Source organism: Hoplias malabaricus, chromosome 3 (genome assembly GCF_029633855.1).
Source record: "Hoplias malabaricus isolate fHopMal1 chromosome 3, fHopMal1.hap1, whole genome shotgun sequence".
NCBI lineage: Eukaryota > Metazoa > Chordata > Actinopteri > Characiformes > Erythrinidae > Hoplias > Hoplias malabaricus.
In genome coordinates, this window is record NC_089802.1 from 12,410,331 (window position 1) to 12,432,164 (window position 21,834).

A 21,834-nucleotide genomic window follows, 5' to 3' on the forward strand; every position below is an offset into this window, starting at 1 on the left:
ATCAACGTCGTAAATCGAGGACCCCATGTATCTACAAAATTGTAACTTTCTAAGAGAAAGAATACCCTTCTTAACTGTTACATTTGTTATGAATAAATAAATAAATGGCGTTTTTCTATTGGTCCACTCTTCATGAAATTTTCACACAATGTGACAGACAGCTGCTGTGTTCAAAACGATGTGTTAAACTGGAACTCAGGTATGGATATAAATGTTTTCCTTTGGACATTTACACAGATGTATACGTGATCTGTGATTTCAAAGACTTTTTTTTTTTGTCTCCACATAATTTGACAGAATAAAATGTCATCATCTTATTTTACAAAAACATTGGAACTGAGTCTATACGTGAGGAACTAAGTCTGATGACACTGGCAGAGTAACTGCAGCTTGCAAAACATCAGACTACAAAGCTCTCGCTCCTCATTGTTGTCAGTATAACTACATTACAGGGAATTCTACACGCCGCACTCTTATATGCTTTGCTCATGTACTGCATGTGCAGTAGAACAGTTCATAGGTCACCCCTCTCCTCTGACCATCAGCGAGGCTGAAATATTACTCAGTGCCAGCCCTGATCTCCTTTGTCTCATATTGCACTGGGTAAGCAGTAAATAGTGGGCCGGTCCGCGGCGGCCTGGCTGAGATATATGAGAGTAGTGAGCGGACGGCACTCCCCAGCAGCCCTGCTCAACCACATGTAGCAAATGTTAATGAGAGCTCCCAAATGCCAGGCCGCTCTGGAGACTCTGCCATTAACCGCATCCGATAAATAATACAGTAGGATGCAATGACTGCAATGGACATATCCGGCATATGGGGTTGTGGGGTGGTGGTGGTGGTTAGAAGCGGATTGAAAAATATATAGCATAGTGAATTTCTCCAACGCTGATCATCAGCTTTTCTAGTCAGTCTTGCTGTAAAACGCACCACTGCAATCTGAGTTTCTACATTAACACATGGCACAGGCATGAATACAGCTTCTACTGGACAGGACTTGAATAAAAAAAAAAAAGCTTAAATTAAAAACATTTCATTTTCAGTCTGTCACACACTGTCACACTAAAACAGCTTGCTTTAATACTTCACCTCATTTCAAATCATCGCAATTTTAATATGCGATCGACTAAACATGCAGGTATGAGATTTTATATTGAAACAGCTATTTACAATAGTGTAACTTTCAAATGTCAAAAGTGCAGTGCTAATAACAGCATATAGGTTTTAAACAAGCTTTTAATTGTCATACAACAAACATACAACACAATTGTGCTCTCATCTATGGCAGTGAACGCACAGTTGGGGGTGATCTGTGGATGTTGAGGGAGCTTTCCTTCACTCACCCCACCACCACGTTTTTCAGCCAGCTGAGGGGCTCAAACACAAGACCTTCCTTTCCAAACTCTGCTGCTCTGATCATTAAGCCACTAATAACACAGCGATTGTGAACTGACAGGTACGGGCTGAACCAATCAGAAGCAACCATCACATCAAGTGTCACAATACATTCTTTATTCAAACTTTAAGTGCCAAATTTCTCTTTAAGTCTTTTGATCACAGTCCAAAGCAAAGCCTAGACCCAAATTTACAAAAATTATTTTGAATTACAGTATTGACCTAAAACCAACAACTGTCCCCCAAATTGATCCACACCACAGGAGTGAGGTGGGTTTAGTCTGGTGCTGATGTTGCATGAAAATGATTTAATACAAAGCTTCTTCATTTCTAAATACATCTTCATTTCTAACAGACTCTTGGGTAAACCTCCCTTCATGATGTACTAATTCCATCATGAATTTCTCTCAGTGCAGCCAGGATTCACAGGAGATATTAGGAAACCAGGAATATATGACGCAGAGTAATAGGACCATGGAATAATGAAAAGGCTGGAATTAGAGTGGGGAGAGGAGGGTGGGGGGACTTTAAAATGAATTATGGCCCACCATAAAGTACAGGCAAAAAAACTGTAAGTCCAAAACAAAATCAACAACAAACAAACAAATAATTACAAACAACGACACGGTTTATTTCCAATTTGAGTTGATTTAGGAAAACATAAATAAACACTAAAAAGTAACAAGGGTGTAAAGCAAGCCATAAAAATCCATCACTCTGGCTTGGCTGAGGATGGTGGGGTTGGTGTGAGTGGGGGGAGGCGGTGGGATGGGCACATGGTCCCGGTCGCGAAATGTCGTTAGTTTGTCATCAGCGACTTTCCTCCGTCAGGATCAGGACAACAACGTGGGCCAACTTTATAGCGCGAGATGAAAACTGGATTTTATGGTAATTATTCAGAAGCAGCACGGATTTAGTGAGTTGTTAAATTGGAAATCAAGCCATCGTTGGAGGCAGTAAGACTGTCATCCCATTTTCATTGGTGTCCCACAGTATATCATTGCATTATGGAAGCGCTGTAATTATGTTTCTAGTGCAAACATGCAGATTCCTGGTGCAAACACTGGAGTTGGCTCTGGATTGGAGGCACAGAGTCTGATAACACTGTTTTTTTTCTTTCTTTAACATTGAGCTCAGTGTTTTCAGCTCCAGAAGCTCTTAATCCATGCTAGATTGGTTTTTAATTAGCTGATCTCAGACTGTGGCATATGTAGTCCTTTCCCACAAAACAATTTTATTTTTTGTTTATTGTGCGTTTTACCTCAGCAATCTGCAATGTAGTTTTGGCCACTCTGTTCCACTGTTTGCAAACTTAAAACAGTTCTTCAAAAATGCAGTCATTTCCTCTGAAATAGAGAATAAAGTTATATCAGAGCGGCCGTGAACTGAAATCTTTTTCATTCATGCATAGAAAATGCACAAACCGGGCTTTTCAAAAAGGACAAAGCCACTAAAATTATGACGATGGGTGAACTGACTATTAATATGAGCTTCTGGATGTTCCCAAGAGATGCAGAGGTCTAACCGTTGGCCTCATCAAGTTCTTTCTCTGGTGATGCCTTGTACTATTGGGCTGGTACAAGTGGATCAGACACAGCAGGACTGCTAAAGGTTTTAAAGCCCTCAGTGTCCCTGCTGGACTGATGAAAAAATAGGACAACCAACACACATTGTGCAGCAACAGATGAGCTCAACATCTACAACGTGGACCAACGAAGTAAGCGTGTCACAGATAGTGGACAGTGTTTAAAAATTCAGGCAGCACTGCTGTGTCTGATCCACTCGCATCATCACAACACACACAAACACCACCCAAACCTCAGTGTCACTACAGCGCTGAGAATGATCCAGCACCCAAATCATACCTGCTTTGTGGTGGTCCTGTGCGGGTCCTGACTATTGAAGAGCAGGGAAAATGGGGATAAAAAGGTGGACTACAGTCTGTAATTATAGAACTACAAATGAGTGTAGACACGTGGTAGATGTTCTTAATCCAGTGAGGAAGGATACATTTTTCAGGATATGACAAAACCCACTTGCAAATAAAAGAAAGAGGAAGACAGAGAGAGAGAGAGAGAGAGAGAGAGAGAGAGAGAAAGAAAACAAAAAAGGAGTTTCCAGCACTAAAATTTCTGACAATTTTATAAAGAAAGAAAAAGACACAGAAAACATGGGTGTGTTAACACCTTAACGAAAGATTTGACCACCCAAGAAACCCCTCAACATGAGTGTGAAAGGACCTATAGCTGTTACTGAAAAGAGGAAAGATATAAAATAAAATATATATATATTTCATAAAATATTAAACAATAATAAATAGAAATAAATATAGAAAAAAAGGAATAATAAAAAATAATGTATACACATGCACACAATATATATATCTCACAAGAACGGTCTCAGATATATGCTCAGTACTGTACATCACCCGTGGAAAGATCTGTGCAACTGATTTCTTTTTGTTGAGTAAACTATCTAGATGCTAAATGAGGTGATATCAGAAGAGCTTACTGGCAAATAGTCTGCAATCAGTCTGGCTGAAAAGGGCCACTGCAGAGGCCATGCAAAAAATGCACAAATAAGCTGGCAAACACCTGAGCAAATAGCCACACACAGCAAGACAAACGATTGCCCAAGGTTTATGGCCATATGGCACCCAAACACACTGCAAACAAAGGCAACAAACTTGCCTGTGGACAAACTTCGGAGTCATTCTGCTTGGCCATGCAATACTCTACAATACATACAACAAAATATGAGAAAACAGACACAAACTGTGTGTTACAGTCAATCAAGACCTCTGTGACTGTGACTGTTATATATATAAACTGTTGCTGTTTTACACATGAAGTAAAAGGTGATGACACTGACAACTGTACATGTAATTAGTTACTGAAACCTGAGTGTGTGTTTGTGTGTGCACACATATGAGTTAGTAACTCAGGCTGCGCTTGACAGGTATGTTTGTATATATATATATATATATATGTGTGTGTGTGTGTGTGTGTGTGTGTGTGTGTGTGTGTGTGTGTGTGTGGTGTTTGGTGTGTGAGATCTTCAGACAGGCTAGAGAGGCACGCCTAGTGCTCATCCATTCTCGGGGTGAACTCGATTTCACGGGTTAGTGCGAGACAAGCCGCACTGCCGAGGTGCTGGAGATCCGCCGGCGCTTTTTATTAAGCCCATTTCTGTTCTCAGTCTATTTAGAATCAGTGTTTGCTGTTCTGGCTGACAGCTCTGAGCTTCCCTCCTTCTGACAGCCAGCGAGGGGCCGCACCTCCATTCACAAAGCGTCTGCTGCTGGCACCACTGCACCGACAGCAGTAAAAAATAAAATAAAATAAAAACACTCCTCTGAACACTGAATAAGAATCATTACAAATCCTAAAAATACATCACTGTTATAATAACAGTTCCGAGAGAGAAAGAGAGAGTCAGAGAGAAAATGTTTACAAATTTTACCTCAACTGCTCTTGATCTAATATCTCTGAAGATTCTTTAAGTTAGCTTAGAAGCTACAAAGCTAATACAGCTAGCATACAATAGCACCACACAATGTATTCCAACACAGTCTCTAATGGACTTGCTAATGTATATACTGACCCTTTAAAACCACAAAAACATACAGACAGTAAAGTGGCTGTTAGCATCTGTCAGCTCTGTGGCTAAAAGTCTGTATATATTGTCATAAGCTTCTACCATTTTACTTTTCTCGGTTTAAACGTACTGTTTCAGTGGCATTTGGTTGATCTTGAGCTGTTTAACTTCTTTGATGTGCCTGATGATGATTTCTAAAACCTACCTAGCTCTGTCATGTGCACCTCATGGATCAACAGGTTGGAGGTTCTCCACAAAGGCAACTCTATAATCAATTAAGGTTATGACATGAGGGACATTCATTTTACTGACTGTGGATGACCATAGCCATGCTGTGGAAGAGAGGAAGGTCAGTAGCAGTGACAAGGTGTGATTAGGGAAAGTAAAGATCAGCAAAGTTTAGATTATGAAGATTTCTTAATGCTAACTGGTTGATTAAGTCTTGCATTGCAAGTTAGCTACTCTAGTCTCACAGCTCCTGCACAAAACCAAGGAAGCAATCTTTGGACAACAAATATGCCATGCTAGATTGACTACATTTGGGAAATGGGGAATAGTGTAAATATGATTTTTCTGCCAAACTATCCCTTTAAGATAGAAAAAAAGCATTCCTTGCAAATAGATAATGCTGTATTTCCCCACAGGACAGAGATCGTCCCAAGCCGAGTCCAACACCTGGGCTGGCACTCAGTAGAGGCCCATATATCACTCATGCAGTTTGGCACACAGCTGGAAAATGCTTTAAGCTGTGCTTGGGTTTCACCGCTTTTTTTAACATTTAGATGCTTACAGTTACAGTCATTTTGCTGTAGGTTTAAATGTAATCACATGATGTATTATAAATAACCGGATTATTTATCTGTTGAATTTCATGTTGAACTTACATTCAATTTACATTAAGTATAACATATTTAATGATGCATTTCTGTACTTTTCCAAACAAGATAATGCATGCAACAATAACTTTATTAAATGCGAATTATAATACTCACAAAAAAACTTTCTGTTTATTCCGCAATGTCTCTGCTCCTTTAAGTCACATAAATAATAGAAAATCTATAAAAATAAGTGGGGAAGGGCTGGAGAAACTTTGGTACTTCATATCAATGTCTAAGGACTGGCGTCCCCTCCAGGGTGTATTCCTGCCTTGCGCCCAATGATTCCAGGTAGGCTCTGGACCCCCCGCGACCCTAAATTGGATAAGCGGTTACAGATAATGTATGGATGGATATCAATGTCTTTGTTTACAACAATATCCAATAATAACAAACTATAAAAGTAGCTTATCTTGTCAGTTGCTGACACTGTGTGTATGATCATGGAAAGCCTGTTATTGTCTGTTCATACAAAGCTACAAAACATTTGAACATTTCTAAAACCAAGCACCTTAACGTTTTATCAACCAAATAATCTATACTTGATAAAGCAACAGGGCATCGTTGGGAACTAGATATTTATTACTGACTTACATTTCTATAAGGGTCCGACTGATAAAACGGTGCTGTAACAAATTCAGAGCCCTGTTTATTTTGAGTAACACATCGCTCTGGTGTTCTGGCTTTAATACTCCGGAGATTTTGGCCGTTTTCATGTAAAATTAAACAATAAGCTGTGCAGATGTGATTTACTCTTCAGAAAGTCAGTAACGGTGAGGTGTGTCCGTGTATTCGTGTAGTTATAGGAACAGATAAAATAACTTCCTGTTTTTTAAAAATATAGTAGAAGACAAAAGGATGTGTCACAGAAACATTCTTCAAACATAAAGAAGAGACTACGATAAATATTACCTCAACAACGTTCAACACATTTCTGTTCGAGGCTCCAGTAAAACACTGAGCTGCACCGCGGTGGATGATGGACCTACAGCGCTAAAGCGGCGCGAGTGTGTCCCAATTCAGCTCTCAACTCTCTGGCCCTTTGAACACGCATTTGTTTAGGTCCCAGAACGAGTGCTTTTCCAGGGAAAAGAGGACCTTTGGACACCACAGAACAGTTCCAAATTTAATTCACGAATTGGAATGCGAAATATGGCTGAACTAACAACAAACGGTGTAATGGTGTAGTGGCGCCACCTTAAGTTCCCTCTGTGAAATACAGCTAAATTAACAGTTCCTACTGGTGTATGCGCTTTTCAACATAAGGTGTCAGTCTGTCAGTCAGTCAATAAACGCAAATACCTCTTCTAGGCCGGCCCGGCAGGCGGTCCAGTAAAAACTAAAAGCTCACAAATCTCAAAAAGCTCACATCCAGAAAACATGTAATTGAGGTTTCCAGCATTATTATACAAAATACCAACATGCTTCTGCTATAACTGTGCTTTCTTAAGGGTTAACAATATTCTCCACTTCAATAAACACGTGTGCTAACTAAACTAAACACTAACCAATGTAGTTGAGTTGTAGTCCTGAACCTGAAAAACTAACAAAACCCTATCATTATGCTGAGAAGACTATATAATCAGTGGTGGTCTCTAGTATAAGGATGACTCAGAGCCATATAAGCCGTGATACGGTACTCCAAACACCGTACGCTTATAAAATGTTATTTCTTTTCCCAAACGTCTGTTTAAAAATGTTTTATCATTTATTTGGTGTATTCAGTTATACGAGCGGAAAAGTGGAATTAAAATAAAACAGGGTCCTGTGAGAGACACATAGAGCAGTGTGGGTGGCACTAAAATGAGGACACTAGAGTATCAGAGACAAGAGGAAGTGCAGGGTTAATGTACAGTATTTACAGTGCTGTTATAGTTCAGCATCTCAGTCACCAAGAGCTGCTAACAACAACAGCCTTAGTACTGGCCAGAGCATAACCCCCACACACACACACACACACTCATATATCAGACATTCATCACCACTCACGTGTGTGATGACCACCCCCAGGAGCTTTTAATATTTAATGTAAAGATTAATCAGCCCACTCATTATTTTAATTGTTCTTCCTTTATCCGGGCTGCCAGAGTTATGGATTACCCCCCGTAGACCCCAACAACAGCTCCCTGGATGGGGATTTATGGGTATTTTTGGATCAGTTAGCCTCCAGTCATATTTCACCATTTTCTGACGAGCCATTAAAATGTCTCGGGTGATTAAACAAAGGCGCCAAGATCAGGTCCTGCCTCCTCCTCTTTTTTTTTTGAGGCAAAAAGCACGCTGGGAGGATCTCTCTCTAGATGGTGATTAACACATCCGCTATATCTCACCGGATGAATGCGTGATGGTTACACTAAGACGATGCACATTCACACTGGAGAGGGATATAGAGGCATATGGAAGACTTTTTAGAGGTGGTAATGTGACAGGTAGTTTTAACAGGAGACAAAAAATGTAAAGGGCTCATATGCATATTTTCTTCACTTTATTAAAAGTTTCAAAAAGTACCCCTCACTCTCCTGAGTCTATGAACTGAGCATATAGGTATTCAACTACAAAACCAGCCTTGTACCGCCGCGTATTCATCAGCCAGCTGTTCCTTACACTGTGCAAACATTCTATGGTTATTGTTCCAATCAAATAAAAGTTAAAAATATTATGTTAAACTACCATTTGGTTTGTAACAGAAACAAAATACAAGGCAAGAGAATATAGAACATGGGCACATTGAAACCGTGCAGTTGTAACCAAATGAACATCAGTAGTCTGATTATATGTTGATATGATGTCTTGGAATGAGTTTATCAGAGGGAAATAAATGAGTGTTGAGCTTGGCCTGTGTCCTCAGAGTTGTTCAGTCTGTGCTTGGCTGCTGGATGAAGGGGCTTTGCCTCTATCCTGCAGTGATTGAGTGGGTGTCTGATAGAGTGTGTGTCGGAAGCGAAACATGCCAGCCATTCAGCTGGGGAGCGCCAACTCACACACACACACAAACATACACACACACACACCCAAGGGGTCAGGCCTTCCACCAACCCTTTTCATTTCATCGCTCTTCCCTGGCCAGGGCTTTTGTGGGCGAAGTGGAGAGCGCGAGTTGCCGATTACATAATCCTGTTTTACAGAGGCCCATCCATCACCCGCCTTTCATTTTCATTGGAGCCAAATTGCAGCGAGTGCTGGGAGTGGAAACAAATTTCAGCAGCCTAGCATATCTGTTTAGTTTGCAGAAAGCAAAGGCAATGTGGAGAAGGGGAGAGAGAGAGAGAGAGAGAGAGAGAGAGAGAGGATGAAAGACCCTTCCTTGGTTCTGTCCGGTAAGGGTCTGATGGTGATGCATGGTTATAGACCATCTGCACTCGGAGACGATAAATTTATGATTATGGCAAGAGAGCTAAAAGGCTGTCCATTACAGTAACATAGAGGCCTCAGAAGAGAGTCGCTCATCAAGCCCAGCTCAGATTCAGCACTAAAACTGGACAAGGCATCCAGCATTAGGCAAATTTACATGCCACCGCCATGTGTCAATCAATACACTCACGACAGTTATTTGGCTACGTAACCTGTAACACTCTTATATGTTTCCAAAATCTGTCTGTGTTTGTGACCAGAAAAAGGTCTACATATCCATTCCAATCAGCCACAACATTACAACCACTTTCTGGTTCCTATACTCACTGTCCATTCTCTCATTCTCTCCATTGACCGACAGGAGCACATTTTTTTTTAACTACTGTCTCTGACTTTACATCTACAGATTGGTTTAGGTGTGTCTAACAGAGTGCACAGTGAGTGGGCACAGTGGTCTAAAACTGTTAAACACTCACCGGTCAATTTATTAGGAACTGTTCTAATGTTCTAATACTGGGTGGGGCCAAGTTGTGTAAGACTTTAAGCACTGGTCCTCTCATCAGGAGTTCACCAGGTCAACTTTCTGTGATGGCTCAGTCATCTGAGACATGGAATCCAAAATGGCACAAGTGGCCTTGCACTGCCTCCCCCCAAAGTCCTACCACAATACAAGTAGGGTGGGCAGATGTACGACTTTTAGGTCTGGGTTTGCAGGTGCCTATGTGCTTAATAGTCCTGGATTTGTTTTATATTATGATTTTGGCTCATGCAAATGACAAAAGGAACACCTCATATTTATTTGGTTGAACTACATTATTTGATATTGTAGCTCACCGAATACTACTGAGAGTAGGAGAGTAGCATGGAGAAATGAGAGAAATTGTCAAGAGGAAGATGTCAAAGCAGAGCTTTAACCTTACAGAAGGGTGTGTGGATATGGAGATTATAGAAGTGGTCACCTCAAATACTAGCCAAGAAGCAGTAGTATAGTGCCATTGTGTGACTGAGGGGGTTCTAGTTAACAGGTAGAATTGGCAATCACTAAATTGTAGAGAACACTACAATTCATTTCCCCTATCGTATGGCTATGCTCACTGCATATGGATGTGCGTGACATTATAGGAATAATCTGATGTGCTGGTTTGCTGTTGGGGAGGGTTGCAATGATGCCAGAACATAGAAATGTTTAAGTTAAAAACTTGTCCAGTCAAACCTACAAGCTGCTCTGGTCACTATGGGGATCATTATGGGGATAAGTGATTTGGAGTCATACTTTGGGACAAGGTGCGTTAACACGCTGGAATTAGAAGAGGAGTAATCTGTGTTCATGTTGTAAGGCATAGACACAATGCAGAGACAGGATGTGGCATTGGGATGCTTGAGTGGCATTCCCCATGTCATTACATGCCTGAACTGTTGAACCAGGACAGGTTGGGTCATTGCCGCTTGTCACAGCAGAGATGGAGATTCCTCCAGCAAGGTGTCAGTTTTCCAATCTTCATCTGTCCAGTTTCAGTGACCTCGTGCCCTCTGTAGCCTAGGAGTGGAACGCAATATTGTCTTCAGCTGTTGTCGCTCATCTGCCGCAAGGTTGGACATGCAATGGGTTCAGAGACATTTTTTTTTCTGATCAGCTCTGCTGTAAAAAAAGGGTTGTTCGAGTTACTGTAGCTTGAAAAAGTCAAGTTACTGTCAGCTCAAAAAAAGTCTGCCACATTCCTATGACCTTCTTTAACAACAAGGCACCTACAGAACTGCTGCTCACTAGATGTTTTTTCTTTGCTTTTTTCGAGCTATACACTAAAAAACTTTGGAGGCTGTTGTGTGAAAAAGTCCAGAGAGAGGTCAGCAGTTTCTGAAACACTCAAGCGCTCTCTGGCACGAATGACCATGGTCAAAGTCACACAGATCACATTTTTCTTTATTCTGGTGTTTGATGTGAAAGTAACTGGAGCTTTGGTTTGTCTGTATTCTTTTATGTTCTGCACACAAATGATTGACAGACTGGATCATTTGGATAACTGCATGACTGAGCAGGTGTTCACTATAAAGGCCAGTCAGTGTACTTATACACACTGTAAAACCATCCACACTGTCTGCTCTTAAGTTTACAGACCCCAGGCTGAATGTGAATGAAGATACACTAAGCGCTTTAAACATCCATTCAGTTTAGTGCATTCTGCTACTTCCCTTCACTACACTCCACACACTGTGGAGACAGACGATATCTTCTGCATACACCGAATATGACAGCTGCACATGATTCTAAGTTCACCATTACCCCCCAGCATTTGGCTATGCAGCAACGGAACCAATATATTTATGATGAGTTCTAGTCGCTTTTGACATCTAAAGTATCAGTCTATTATCATTCCCTGATACCCCCCACACACCCTAAATGCTCCCATATTTAAATATAATCAAACATTCACAGCAAAGTCTGACAAACCTCCTATTAATACCACCAAGATGCAAAATACAACGAGTCAATTGTTTGGAAACACTGTTCTCTCTGGTTTGTTACCATTCAGAAGCTCGGCGTCTTATGCTGGAACAGAATGTTTGAAGTAATAAAAAAAAACCAAACACTGTTGTTTGTACGTGGCTGAAGAAGAAGTTGTCCGTAAGTTTTTATTCACTGTTTGAATTACCATAGACTCTCATTTGTAACTCGAGTTTTGTAGCACTTTCGGTAATGCAGTTAGCCGTCTCCTTAATTTGAAGACATTTCCATCTTATGTGATCAGAAACAGCAAAAGTAAGTCAATATTACACAACTATGGAGTAGGAACAGAGCAATATCTTATAAATAAATACATATATTTTATTTTTGTGTGTTCAGTCCATGCAGAAGAACATAGGGACCCCCTGATTACAAATTGGGTATTTGCACAAAGAATACCACCCATTAAAACCACATATAAAATGACATACACGTTTTAGTAATAAGAGGGAATATATGCATTAAAATATACAACATTAAAGAATGTGCATATCACTTTTAAAGTATAAGGTGTATGGGGTGAATGAGTTTTCCATTACCAGGCAGTGGCATGTTCTCTCAGGGATAGCTGGGAGCTGTGGTAACTGGATGGAGCGTGAGCTGCGGCTGGGAGATGATTGGTGGACATAAAAGCAGTCCGTTCTGCTGACAATGGCAGAAAGACAATGAAGTAAAGATGCATTCACACCTCGCATGGCTGTTGCTTTATTGATTCTTAAATGGCACCGCTGTCCAAATGGCCTGCGAGCCTTTTGTGCCCCCGACATCTCCACCGTGCATAGTTTTAGTGTCCCTGCACAGCTGCTGCTGATGTTGCCTTTGCCGGGTGCAAGTCCTGAGCCAAACACAATTATCTCAGTGGAACACTAGAGCGGAGCTGGAGCAGCTCTGCGCATACACAGCCGACGTGAACTGTCAATCCAAGGTCGTCTGTGTTACAGTACTTCATCGCTGATCAATGTAAAGTCTGAACTTGAACCATGTGTCAGTTGGATTGATGTCAAAGGTTTTGTTTATGTTCAATAGTGTGAGGAGGATACACTATGAAGCTATACTTAGAGTCGACATTCTGGAGTTTCCTTGCATTTTATTTTTTCTTTTCCAATGCCCAGTTAAAATCTGTGAGGATTTATATAATAAAATAACCAATCATAGTTCATTTACAGATTTCTAAATTCTGTGTGCCCCGTAGCTTAGTAGATTAGATATGTTTTGATTGTTTGACCATTTTCACTAGTGAAACAAGTAAAAACACATGAAAAAAAAAGCACGAAGTATGTTCAAAATTTGTCAATGGTTTATGCTACATACTGTCTGCTGTAACAACACTCCGTATCACCTCAATTTGGCCATTGCAGGCTGAATGTATATCATTAATTCATTATCTGTAACCGCGTATCAAGTTCAGAGTCGTGGTGGGTCCAGAGACTACCCGGAATCATTGGGCGCAAGGCGGGAATACACCCTGGAGGGGGCGCCACACACACACATTCACTCACACCTACAGACACTTTTGAGTCGCCAATCCACCTACCAACGTGTGTTTTTGGACTGTGGGAGGAAACCAGAGCACCCGGAGGAAACCCACGCAGATACAGGGAGAACACACCACACTCCTCACAGACAGTCACCCGGAGCGGGAATCGAACCCACAACCTCCAGGTCCCTGGAGCTGAATGTATAATCATATGAAAATATGTCCATGGCTGTGACATCAAAAATGATTTACAGCTTAGTTTTCACACATGGACTGAGTGCTGAACAGGACACTTTCAAACTTAATGTACTCACACTTGTCATACGGCTGTCCCCAACCCCTACTCCCCACTGGCCTGTGCTCACACTGTGTTTTTAATGTTCCAAACATGAGCATGCATATGTCATCAGACTGTGGCTTTTCCAGGATTGTACTGTATGGTTTATTTGGAGTTTTTTTTTTTTCAGCAGTGACTCTGGACACTCTTAGCCTTATTAATTATGCAGGGCAGGGATTTTCCTTTAATTCTGTAGCACATATTAGTAAAGGCAAACGGTCACACTTTAATAAATATATTGGCAAACACTTCAGCAAACCCTGCACCTCAACATTAGACCCTGTATGTGTAGCCCCTGTATGTGTTGACCCTGCACCTCAACATTAGACCCTGTATATGTAGACCCTGTATGTGTAGACACTATATGTGTAGACACTATATGTGTTGACCCTGTATGTGTAGACCCTGTATGTGTAGACACTATATGTGTAGACACTGTATGTGTAGACCCTGTATGTGTTGACCCTGTATGTGTTGACCCTGTATGTGTTGACCCTGTATGTGTAGATCCTGTATGTGTAGACCCTGTATGTGTAGACCCTGTATGTGTAGACCCTGTATGTGTTGACCCCGTAGGTGTTGACCCTGTATGTTTAGACCCTGTATGTGTAGACCCTGTATGTGTAGACCCTGTAAGTGTAGACCCTGTATGTGTTGACCCTGTAGGTGTTGACCCTGTATGTGTTGACCCTGTAGGTGTTGACCCTGTATGTTTAGACCCTGTATGTGTTGACCCTGTATGTTTAGACCCTGTATGTGTAGACACTATATGTGTTGACCCTGTAGGTGTTGACCCTGTATGTGTAGACCCTGTATGTGTAGACCCTGTATGTGTAGACCATGTATGTGTAGACCCTGTATGTGTAGACCCTGTAAGTGTAGACCCTGTATGTGTTGACCCTGTAGGTGTTGACCCTGTATGTGTAGACCCTGTATGTGTAGACCCTGTATGTGTTGACCCTGTAGGTGTTGACCCTGTATGTGTAGACCCTGTATGTGTAGACCCTGTATGTGTAGACCATGTATGTGTAGACCCTGTATGTGTTGACCCTGTATGTGTAGACCCTGTATGTGTAGACCCTGTATGTGTAGACCCTGTATGTGTTGACCCTGTAGGTGTTGACCCTGTATGTGTAGACCCTGTATGTGTAGACCCTGTATGTGTTGACCCTGTAGGTGTTGACCCTGTATGTTTAGACCCTGTATGTGTTGACCCTGTATGTTTAGACCCTGTATGTGTAGACACTATATGTGTAGACCATGTATGTGTAGACCCTGTATGTGTTGACCCTGTATGTGTAGACCCTGTATGTGTAGACCCTGTATGTGTTGACCCTGTATGTGTAGACCCTGTGTGTTTAGACCCTGTATGTGTAGACCCTGTATTTGTAGACCCTGTATGTGTAGACCCTGTATGTGCCACGTTCCAGGATTCTTTCAGTCAGCCACACACTGGAAGAAATTGCAGTGGTTTACAGAGAGCAGAGGGCTGGACTGACTGTAGCAGATAACACTGCAATTATCTTTAAGTGTTTCGGTTCTGTGTGCAGTGTCTGTTCTATCCCTCCTATACTTTCATAACTGTATCAGCTGGTCTTCAAACAGCACTTCCACTAGGAATCAGGTTTGCCATTTGAGGAAAAGGTGAGAGGACGTTTCAAATAAAAGTCCTTTATTTCATTTCGAGCGAATCACATTTAGGACACAGCTATCACAAACTGCGGGGGCATGACCCAGAACTGACAGAAGTGCATTCGACCATAATGCTGTCACACAAATGCTTTAAAACAGTTTGCTTTACTGACTTCAATAAATCCATATCGGTTCGGTTTTTGAAACAGAGAGTCGTTTCTGGGCATCGCTGCGCATGATGATGACCACAGTCAGCATCGTAATCACACTGACGCAGTTAGAAGCTCTTCAGACTTGAATCAGTTCAAGTGAAACAACTTTATGTTCTAGCTCCCGTTTCATGAGCCAGCCTTATTTACCATTTCTAAAACCAGCTATGGTCCAGGAAGTACGCACCCAGATTTAACCTTATAGAGGATCTCCATCTCTGAATTCAATAGACAACAAAGAACACGTGCTGAACTTGCCAAAGCAGCTCTCACTTTTTATCATTTAAAAATCATGCTGCCTTGCTTACAGTATTTTAGGGGTAATTTGTTTACTGAACTGAATGTGTGGTCTAAGCTAAATAATTAATGATTCTTTTCCTGCAGTAATTGGTTTTGCACAGCCGCCAAATAACAATCTAATGCGAGCTGCCTCTCTAAGCACCGAGCTTAATTTCAGGCATTTGGTGCAAATCTGTCAGAGTTATAGGCTTAAGACATGCATTATAAGCTCACACAGGGATTGGGTACCACGCAGACTAATTAATTTCACAATCAGAAGAACTGTAAAATCTATAGATCCAAAGAATAATCAAAAACTATTTTGATCCTTGATTGTTTCTTTACTTCAGTGGGTAACACTTGCTTACTATTCAAATGCACTGTCAAGGGGAATCTAATAATGCTGCCCACAAGGGGGTGGCTCCAACTGATGCCAATTACACTTATTTTATTTATGCTTATTATAGTCTTTGTACCACCCAGGGGCACTTCAAATAACAAAATGTGTAAATTACTGAGCAAAGCACATTTGAATTGGGTTTTTGCGCTGGGATTGAAACATTAACCAAAGGAGCGTATTTCACATTAACAATGGAGCCATTCAAAATTAAATTAAAACACCTGTAATATGAGAAAATAAACAATTTTGCTAATAATTCCAGCATGTTTTAGTCTTCATAAATGCAGCAAACGTGCATGGAATCTTAAAAGAGCTGTGCTTTACTGTGCTTGTCTCATGGCGTTTTGTAGGAACAATGTCATTAAATGTCCCAAAAGCTTTTCCAATTTTGACATCTTTTCAGCCAATGTTTCTTCAGAAATCAATGTTATTAATTTGAAGTCTCCAGAACCTTTTCCCACAGTAACAGCCTCGACAGTTTTGGGAAGGCTTGACATCAGAAATATTGCTGTGAGTATGTGACTGCATTAGTTTTGGGTCACAAACTCTACTTCAGTTCATCCCATAATTACCTGATGGCATTCCATTACTCTGTTACTTCACAGCTCAACACTTTTTTAATTCACCACATGGCACTGGGCATTGTGACTTTAAGTTCATTTGTAGCTGTACCACTCAATCAGCAGTGCATTAAAAAAAAGTTAAAAAAATATAAAAATACAATGTGTGCACAACTTAATGTTTGGGTCATTGCATATAAGAATTGCTGTCTGTACATTGACTGTGTAAATATGGTTTTTTAAAGAACTTTTCAATGGGTCGTCCTTAAATCAGTCAGTTTTTGTTATTCAGATTAGGGCAGGGCTATTGATTGAAAATTAATTAACTTAAAATTCAGAATGTATCAAATGTAATCTTGCCCATATTATATTGATTTTTCTTTATATTCTGTTCATCTTTTGATGTTAATTCTATTAATATGTCCCCATAAAAACGTACTACTGCACATGTAGTCACATGACTCTGCCCCATCCAATCTGCCACATGGAAACAACATGGAGGAGAACCTAAACACAGAGGCCAACCAAGCAACTAGAGCAGCTTGTACACAAGAAAAATGCTGTGTCATGTTTGTTGTTTGGACATGTTTTGACTTTAGTGAAGACAACAGTGGACATAAGAGTCCAACAAAAATATTGACTCAAAAAATAAATAAAAAATAAAAGTGTCTCAGTGACAAAATTATTACCACCAGTCAGTTTCAACACTTCAAGCTCAATCACAAAAAAAAAATATTAAAAATTAATCGTAATTAAGGTAAATGCTCAATTAATCGTGATATTGATTGTCAGTCATATCGCCCAGCACTAATTGAGAACTGTAATTGAAAGTGTGAAGGATCTTTTGTTAATAAGGACCCTTTTTTTCCTTTCTTTCTAAGAACCATTTACTAACCTGTATTTCCTGTACTGACACCACACAAAGCAGAGGGGATCTCCACCTCTATCTTTTCACAAGGCCATTTCTAGATTAGCCGGTCTAAGGCGATCTGAAGAGCAGTCGTTTGTGTAGGTTCAGATGTTGTTAATCCTTTGCTCTTTCGTCTCAATGGAGGGAAGTGCTGAAGTCAGCAGCAGTCCTCGTGTTTGAGTGAGCCTTTCAGATAAATCAATAAGGCTGCTTTCCCCCCTTTTCTTATCCATTTTTTTCCCCTCTGTTCGGCACATTGCACTGATACAGAGGTGTTAAGATGGGTGTGTGCACTCCTACGGGAACGGGGAGAGTTAGGAAGGAGCTGAAAAGCTAAAGCTGAATGGCAAATGGTGCTCTGACAACCGAGGTGGAGGATAACCAGCGTCCAATCAGCTGTCCGTAGGTGACAGTGTCCGCTATGGCCGAAGGCATGAGCAGCAATGGTATTGATGTAAGAAAGAGGAGGTTTACGCTGCTGATTTAAGGAGGGGAGGTGGTGGCAGCATTGGTCGCGTTAAATGAAATACATCACATCAATGCCAGCGCCTTAATTACACCTGCCAATCAACTGAGCTCCAGCCTATCTGGAAACTGTCTCCTTCCAGCTCCCCCAAAATATAGTATGTCTAGCGTACCCTCGCCCAGCTCAGCAGTGGCCCACCTTTTAAGTCTCCAGTCAGGCAAGGGTGGAACCGTGATGGTCTCTTAACAAGCCCTGTTTAAAATATCTCCTACCATCCGGCTGTTCAGACAGATGGGTTGAGGATCGTTTATTTAAAACCTCGCTCAGAGAGCAGATGTGATGGGTGGAAATTGCCTGTTTGCATGTATTCTATTTAGCGGCCCTGTCTCTTTAAAGAGGCAGGCACCCTCCAAACACGCCTCTTATACGAGATGCGGAATATGCGATTGGAATTTTTAAGACTTAGCGGCTAATATTAAACAAGCTCGGATTTAGAAGCAAAGGGAGAACAAAGCGTCGAGGCAAACTGCTCACAAATGACCAAATCCAAAAAGGCTGACAGAGACCACTGCCAAATAACGATGAAACGCTCACGCCAGATTGAAAAGCATCGCGTCAGCTCGGAACAACTTAAGGAAAGTGAACAAAATCAACACAAATATGGGCAGTAAAATGGAAAGCTACTCTCAGAAACAGCTACAGGGAGGAAAAGGACCACTGCCTGCTCCCTAAGGTTCCTATAATATTTTACATTTCTCCTGTGCAAAGTGGATGAAAATGCAGGGCACACACAAAGCAGCTTTCAGCCCTGCTCTTTATATTTCTCTCAGCTTTCCTGATCTTTTAAATGAATGAATCACCACGATGGAGGGAGGGACAAATAGCATAATATCTGAATGCAGCACTATGGGATAACTGCTGCAGCAGAAAGGGGAATTTGCTTTAAACGGAGGTAAATAAAACATGTTGCTCTTCTCGGATACTTTGGGGTGATATTGGCTGCTTGCTGACTCCTCCACTTGATACAAGAGGGGAGGAGAAAATGTATGTTCAATTCTGCAGCTCATGCATTGCCTGGCTACAGGGGTGCTCACACTGTCAAAGCCCATAAGGCTTATAGATACAAGCCTGAGCAGGGGCCTATCCACCAGCTCACGGCTATCTGTTTCCCCATTCTACATCATTCTCATCAAATTGCTTGTTTTATTTATATCAAATGATACCCCGCTCCCCTATGCGCTCTCACTCAGCTGTTCCAGACACCCCCTCGCCCCCACCTCCCCTCCAATGCCTCCCCATGAAATGTATTGCTTGCTCATTGTAAATAAAACATAAAGCTTCCCTTGAGCTCTTCCCTAGAGGAACCTATATTTCTATTTTTGCAAAGAGCAGCAAACCTTCAAGAGCACTGCTTATACAGTACACATCATTGCAAGCCTTACTTTACATGACTGTGATACTAGAAGAGCAACTTTAAAAGCACTACTGCGTCAGATATTGATATCACAAAATGTAGTATTGATGTCGCTTTATGAAACATTTTGTATAAGTAAACTTATTGTATTCCTCCCCTCAGTCTACTGACACACACACACTTGGTGTCACAAAAGCACAACGCTACTTGTTTGGCCACACTTTCCAATGGATTTGGTGTTGTAAAATAAATTCATTGTGCGTTATTATTTTTAAAATTTTGGATATACACTTTAAATGTGATTATGTATTCACTACAGATGTGCAGTGATACTGGAATTATGTCAGTATTGACATAGATATTTAAAACAATATTATTTGAACTTTGTCAATAATAAAAAAATATATTTTTTGTGCTCCAAAATAGTAGAGGGCTAATGTGCAAATACACCTGCATTTTATTCATTCATTATCTGTAAGCGCTTATCCAGTTCAGGGTCGCGGTGGGTCCAGAGCCTACCTGGAATCATTGAGCACAAAGTGGGAATACACCCTGAAGGGGATGCAAGTCCTACGGACACTTGAGTCGCCAATCCACCTACCAACGTGGGTTTTTGGACTGTGAGAGGACACCGGAGCACCTGGAGGAAACCCATGTGGACACAGAGAAAACACACCAAACTCCTCACAGACAGTCACCCGGAGCGGGACTCAAACCCACAACCTCCAGGTCCCTGGAGCTGTGTGACTGCGACACCACCTGCTGCACCACCAGGCATTTCCATGGAGAAGCCACTTAGAGAAGCATAATTCGTTACTTCAGGAAACATGTCTCTACTGCTCTAGAGTCCAGTGGCACCGTGCTTTACACCACTGCATCTGACACTTTACCTTGTGCTTGGTGATGTAATGCTTGGATGCAGCTGCTCGGCCGTAGAAACCCATTCCTTGAAGCTCTCTACCCACTGTTCTTGAGCTAATCTGAAGTCCACATGAAGTTTGGAGGTCTACTGCGAATGACTCCGCAGAAAATTGGCAACCTTTGCGCACTGTGTGCTTCAGCATCCACTGACCCCACTCTGTAATTTTATGTGGCCTAACACTTCTTCTTTGAGTTGCTGTCATTCCCAATTGCTTCCACTTTGTTATAATACCACTGACAGTTGACTGTGGAATATTTAGTAGCTAGGAAATGTCACGACTGGACTTGTTGCACAGGTGGCATCCTATCACCGAAAAAACAACCTGGAATTTACTGAGCTCCCGAGAGCGACTCATTCTTTCACAAATGGTTGTAGAAGCAGTCTGCATGCCTAGGTGCTTGGTTTTATACACCTGTGACCATGAAGGTGATTGGAACACCTGGATTCATTGATTTAAATGGGTGAGTGAACACTTTTGGCAATATAGAATTACCATGAAACACTTAAGAGGATTTGAAATTAAGTGAAAATTAAGTACAATGCCGGTGTTTTTGGACAGTAGCCTTAATTCAATTAACTATCCATTGTCAATAATTAAATACCAAAATGTGACTATCACCTAGAACTGCAAAGAGCTCATACCTTGCAAGTTAATACAGTTCCACAATGAGTCTTTCAGGATGGAGCTTTGTATTGTGGCTTACTAAACAGTAGTTATCTCGCTTTCTTTTGCTTGTCCTCTCTCTCTCTCACACACTCTCTCTGGACAAATCTGGCAGTATCTGTTGGAGCTGATATAATATGGAACCTATTACAGAATAATTACATGATCATGACCTTTACAGCACATTTTCCCATCACAAAACACAAATGTGAAGTACAGCTGAGATGGATGCTCTTTCTGACTGATAGCTGTGAAATTTGGATTTGGAGTCACTCTAATGCGATTCAGCCAAGGATTCCCCCTCTTCAGGGGGGCCAAGATGCAGCTCATCTCCAACTGTTGGCAGCAGAAGGGGTAATCTTGATTGATAGAGAATGTGGGAGAGAGAGCGATTGATGTACAGCGCAGGGGAAGGGGAGAGGAATGGACGGCTAACACTAAACTTGACTCACTCAGTCATAAAGCCCACATAATTGTATCATGGACATGACACTGCCGTAATCATCCGTGGCAGTTTATGTCAGTTGATGACAAATGACAGCGATTTACCAATGGGGTTAACCTGCGCAGAGGACAGCCACGGTCAGGGGATTATGATTTAGCATTGGGGCTCCGAGATGCCGTCAGGTCCATGATTCACTAGAGCCAGATAAAGCAACACACAGAAACTCCCTCATTCCCGACGCTCACAGGGCAATAACTTTGCAATTACTTTTGTTCATCTCTGGAGAGAGTGGGGTACACTTGTCCCCAAAGTCTAACGGCTAATAAGTCTAATCTAAAACAAGTGGTCAAACACAGTTCCAGAGGAATCCTTCTGTATCTTCAATAGTGTCCACCACT

General features: G+C 41.4%; 1 protein-coding gene across 3 annotated transcripts in view; it reads right to left on the reverse strand.

The window, feature by feature from the left end:
• Nucleotides 1–21,834, reverse strand: part of rbfox3a (RNA binding fox-1 homolog 3a) — a 510,141-nt gene that overhangs the window by 247,245 nt on the left and 241,062 nt on the right. The window contains exon 6 of one of the 3 annotated variants that reach the window (XM_066663315.1): nt 2,657–2,741. The exons of the other annotated variants lie outside the window; for them this stretch is intronic. The gene's annotated coding sequence lies outside the window, so the exon portion shown is untranslated. The remainder of the gene's footprint in view (nt 1–2,656; nt 2,742–21,834) is intronic. 3 annotated transcript variants of the gene reach the window in all.